We start from the raw sequence: 5,783 nt of genomic DNA on the forward strand, positions 1-5,783 counted from the left end.
CGCGTGCCTGTAATCCCAGCTACTCAGGAGGCTGAGGCAGGAGAATTGCTTGAACCCAGGAGGTGGAGGTTGCGGTGAGCCGAGATCGCGCCATTGCACTCCAGCCTGGGCAACAAGAGCGAAACTCCGTCTCCAAAAAAAAAAGAAAAAGAAAAAGGTCATAACTCTTCCATGGTGAAATAAATTTGGAGAACTCTGTATGCTCTATTCTCCCTTCCAGATATTCACAATACATGTTAACCTACTGAAGGCTCTGAGAAGTCCTGCGGTATAGACGCCAACAATACCCAAACCTATTGCATGATTTTTTTTTCAAGGAACAATGTAACAATATCTGTGTAACAGTCAAAAATCCTGGCTGTGCAACCATGAAGGTATAGGGGAAATATCTGTACACCCTGGATGAGTATATAAATTCCCCAAGGCAGCCAGGCATGGTGGCTGTAGTCCCAGCTACTCAGGAGGCTGAGGTGGGAGGATGGCTTGAGCCCAGGAGTTCTGGGCTGTAGTGCGCTATGCCGATTGGGTGTCCGCACTAAGTTCAGTGTCAATATGGTGATCTCTCGGGAGCAGGGGACCACCAGGTTGCCTAAGGAGGGGTGAACCCGGCCCAGGTCAGAAACAGAGCAGGTCAAAACTCCAGTTCTGATCAGTAGTGGGATTGCACCTGTGAATAGCCACTGTACTCCAGCCTGGGCAACATAGCGAGATCCCATCTCTAAAAAAAGAAAAAAAAAATCCCAAGGCAAGGGATTTTAGCTTTGTTCCCTATTAGATCCTCGGAACTTGTAACAGTGTTTGGTACACAGCATACATTTGATACATGGTTTTTTGCTTCCCCCCGACCCCCCAAAGGAGTTTTGTTCTTGTCACCCAGGCTGGAGTGCAGTGGCGCAATCTAGGCTCGCTGCAACCTCTGCCTCCTGGGTTCAAGTAATTTGCCTGCCTCAGCCTCCCAAGTAGCTGGGATTACAGGCGTGAACCACCATGCCCAGCTAATTTTTTTATTTTTGTTAGAGACGGGGTTTCACCATGTTGGCCAGGCTGGTCTTGAGGTCTTGAACTCCTGACCTCAGGTGATCCACCCACCTCAGCCACCCAAAGTGCTGTGATTACAGGCGTGAGCTGCCATGCCCAGCCGATACATGTTTAATGAATGAATGAATGAATGAATGAACAGGCCTGTGTCCCAATCCTGACTTTGCCTTTAACGTGCTGTCTGGCCTTGGGCAAGTCCCCACACTTCTCGGGTTTCCATTTCTCTACATGTTAAAAAGGGACGATGGCTGAGTATGGTGACTCATGCCTGTAATCCCAGCACTTTGGGAGGCTGAGGCAGGTAGATCACCTGAGGTCAGGAGTTCGAGACCAGCCTGGCCAACATGGCGAAACCCCATCTCTACTTAAAATACAAAAATTAGCTAGGCGTAGTGGCACACACCTGTAATCCCAGCTACTCTGGAGGCTGAAGCAAGAGAATCTCTTGAACCTGGGAGGCGGACACTGCAGTGAGCCAAGATCAAACTACTGCACTCCAGCCTGGGCAACAGACAGAGACGCCGTCTCAAAAAATAATAATAATAAAAATGAAAATAAAAGAAGATGCAGGGAGAAAGGGGCCATCTACTAGCCAAGGAGAGGGGCTTCAGCAGAAACCAGGCTTGCTGGCACCTCGGTCTTAGGCTCCAGCCTCAAGAACTATGAGAAGTATTTCTGTGGTTTAAGTCACCCAGGCTGTGGTATTCTGTTATAGCAACCAGAGTAGACTCATACACTAGCCATCTTTTTCTTTGTTTTTTAAAATACAGAGACAGGGTCTTGCTGGTCTCAAACTCCTGGGCTCAAGCAATTCTTCCACCTCAGCATCCCAAAGTGTTGGGATTACAAGCATGAGCCACTGCACCTGGATTTTTGTTGTTGTTGCTGTTGTTATTTTGGGGTGCTTTTATTTTGATACAGTATCTCAAATTGCCCAGACTGGAATGCAGTTGCAGGATCATGGCTCACTGCAGCCTCAACCTCCCAGGCTTAAGTGATCCGCCCACCTCAGCTCCCAAGTAGCTAGGACCACAAGTGCATGCCACCACAGCTGGTTAATTAAAAAAAAAAAAAAAATTGTATGTAAAGATAGGATCTCAGTATGTCGCCCAGGCTGGTCTTCAACTCCTTGGTTCAAAGGATCGTACCACCTTGACCTCCCGAAGTGTTGGGATTACAGATGTGAGCCACCTGGCATGTTTAAAGAACAACCCGGCCAGGTGTGGCGCTCACGCCTGTAATCCCAGAACTCTGGGAGGCCGAGGCGGGCGGATCAGGAGGTCAGGAGTTCAAGACCAGACTGGCTAACATGGGGAAACCCCGTCTCTACTAAAACATACAAAAAATTTAGCTGGGCGTGGTAGCTTGTGCCTGTAATCCCAGCCACTTGGGAGGCTGAGGTAGGAGAGTTGCTTGAACTGGGACCCGGGAGGCGGAGGGTGCAGTCAGCCAAGATAGTGCAACTGCACTCCAGCCTGGCCTACAGAAAGTACAGAGAGAGACTCCATCTCAAAAAAAATTTTTTTAAAAGGCCGGGCGCAGTGGCTCAAGCCTGTAATCCCAGCACTTTGGGAGGCCGAGGCGGGTGGATCACGAGGTCAAGAGATCGAGACCATCCTGGTCAACATGGTGACACCCCGTCTCTACTAAAAATACAAAAAATTAGCTGGGCATGGTGGTGCGTGCCTGTAATCCCAGCTACTCAGGAGGCTGAGGCAGGAGAATCGCCTGAACCCAGGAGGCGGAGGTTGCGGTGAGCCGAGATCGCGCCATTGCACTCCAGCCTGGGTAACATGAGTGAAACTCCGTCTCAAAAATAAATAAATAAATAAACAAATAAATAAATAAAAAGAAAGAACAACCAATACAGGGACATGAGATGAAAATAAGTTGTGGGGAAAGTGGGGAGATGCAGATGATGACACGCTTCAGAGAACTGGGAATAATATTGGGCTTTTTATTGTTGTTTTCTTGGCTTGGGCTGGGGAGCATGAGAGGATTTTAAGCAGGAGTGTGACAAGATCTCCCTTACATTTCTAGCAGGACCGCTCTGGATGCTGGACAAAGAGCAGATCACTCATGGGCAAAGGCAAAAGCAGAGGGACCATGAGAAGGAGAGAGAAGGAGGCGGCTGGGACCAGGATGGCAGCAGTGGGCATGGTGATGAGTGGGTTGGATTCTAGCGCTTGTTAAGGGTAAAGCTAGGCAGGGCGCGGTGGCTCACGCCTGTAATCCCAGCACTTTGGGAGGCCGAGGTGGGTGGATCACGAGGTCAGGAGTTTGAGACCAGCTGGCCAACATGGTGAAATCCCGTCATTACTAAAAATACAAAAGTTAGCCAGGCATGGTGGCTGTCGCCTATAATCCCAGCTACTTGAGAGGCTGCGGCAAGAGAATCACTTGAACCTGAGAGGCGGAGGTTGCAGAAAGCCGTGTTTGAGCCACTGCACTCCAGCCTGGGCAACAAAGAGTGAAACTCCGTTTCAAAAAAAAAAAAAGATCAATATATTAAAAAAAAAAAAAATCAAGCTAGTGGCTGGGCATGGTGGCTCACACCTATAATCCCAGCACTTTGGGAGGCTGAGGCGGGCAGATCACTTGAGATCAGGAGTTCAAGACCAGCCTGGTCAACCTGGTAAAACCCTGTCACCACAAAAAATACAAAAATTAGCTGGGTGTGGTTGCACATGCCTGTAATCCCAGCTACTCGAGAGGCTGCGACAGGAGAATCGCTTGAACCCGGGAAGCGGAGGCTGCAGTGAGCCGAGATCGCACCACTGCACTCCAGCCTGGGCGACAAAGCAAGACTCCATCTCAAAAAAAAAGAAAGAAAAAAAAGAGCAGAGCTGGTAGGAATTACCAATGGATTAGAATGTGGAGTGTGAAAGAGAAGGGTTATGGATCATTCCAGACGTTTAGCCTGAACAACTGGAAAAGTGTGGCTTCAGTAATGTTTGGCCCGGTTTCATCTGGGATGTGTATTAGACGTTCACATGGAGGTGTCGAGCAAGTGGTTGGATGTTCAGGGACAGAGCCCAAAAGGGCAATCTGAATAGCAGTAGATACAAGAAGGCTCTGCCCCCAACCCCATGCTTCCCCACCGCAGCCCCTATCACAGAATATCTGCAAACAGCTATGTACTTGTCTGCATTCAATACTTGTTAAACTGAGTGAGAGAAAACACTTTATGTGTCACGTTTGCCATTGTATGTCCTCGAAAATGATCTGTTGACTAAATGGGATGATACAATAAGGGGTTAACAATTACTGAAGTGCTAATGTTCCTAAACGTTACCCACCCCTTCCTGAGCCAGATAATGTTATCTTTTCCAGCAGGCTGTTCAGGTCCCCACCCCCTTCCTGTCCTATCAGACTAATTAGGGACGTTTGTGGGCAGAGGAAGATGGGTCAAGAAAGTCTGGAACAAGAGCTAGAGGGCTCATGAGAGAGATTTAGACCACCTATAAAATGCAGAGCCAGGAGAAAGGAAGGAGGGGAGGAGAAAGGGAGAGAAAGAAGAGACCAATCCTGCCATTTGGTCTGCAAGTGGAACAGGGGTTTCTTTGTTTTATACGCTGTCTTTGGAGTATGGAGGGTGTTATTTGAGAGATTCCAGGGTAGTGTGTGTGAGAGAGAGAATTAGGAAGAGAGAAAAAAGGTATGAGAAGTTTTGCTAGGGGAGAGAACTGACTCTCTCCATGCAGAGCTTTGAAAACCACAAGCTAGGAGCAATTTATCAAGAAGACATAGCAATCATAAATATATGTACGCCTAACAACAGAGCAACACAATTCCTGAAGGAAAAAGAAATCAGGAAGCAAAAATAGACAAAACTAAGGGAAGAAACAGATAAATCCAAATAATCAATAGTTCTTTCTCAGTAATTTACTCAAATTGATTTTTTAAAAATCAGCTGCAATGAACTATGATTGTGCCATTATTCTCCTGCCTAGGTGACAGAATGAGATCCTGTCTCAAAAAAAAACAACAAGGATATAGAAAAATGGAGTCAACTCTGTTAGCAAATTTGATCTAGCATTTACAGAACTTTGTACCCAACTACTGCAGAATATAAATGGTTTTCAAGTGTACTGCCAAGTCTATCAAAGATAGACCATGTGGCCAGGAGCGGTTGCTCAAGCCTGTAATACTAGCACTTTGGAAGGCTGAGGCAGGAGGATCTCCTGAGCTCAGGAGTTCAAGACAAGCTTAAGCAACATGGTGAACCCCATCTCTAACAAATATACAAAAATTAGCCGGGCATGGTGGCACACACCTGTAATCTCAGCTGCTTGTGGGTCTGAGGCAGGAGAATTGCTCAAACCTGGGTGATCGAGGCTGCAGTGAGACGAGATTGTGACACTGCACTCCAGCCTGCGTGACACTGTGAAACCTTGTCTCATAAAAATAAAAATAATATAAAATAACAATAAAAAGACCACGTGCTGGGTCATAAAATGTCTTAATTATCTTAATTAATTTCAGAAGATTCAAATCTTAACAGTATGTTCTCCGACCACATTGGTCTTAAGAAACATACCGGCCGGGCGCGGTGGCTCAAGCCTGTAATCCCAGCACTTTGGGAGGCCGAGGCGGGTGGATCACAAGGTCAAGAGATCGAGACCATCCTAGTCAACATGGTGAAACCCCGTCTCTACTAAAAATACAAAAAATTAGCTGGGCATGGTGGCGCACGCCTGTAATCCCAGCTACTCAGGAGGCTGAGGCAGGAGAATTGCCTGAAC

The sequence above is a fragment of the Cebus imitator genome, unplaced genomic scaffold, assembly GCF_001604975.1.
Source record: "Cebus imitator isolate Cc_AM_T3 unplaced genomic scaffold, Cebus_imitator-1.0 Scaffold237, whole genome shotgun sequence".
NCBI lineage: Eukaryota > Metazoa > Chordata > Mammalia > Primates > Cebidae > Cebus > Cebus imitator.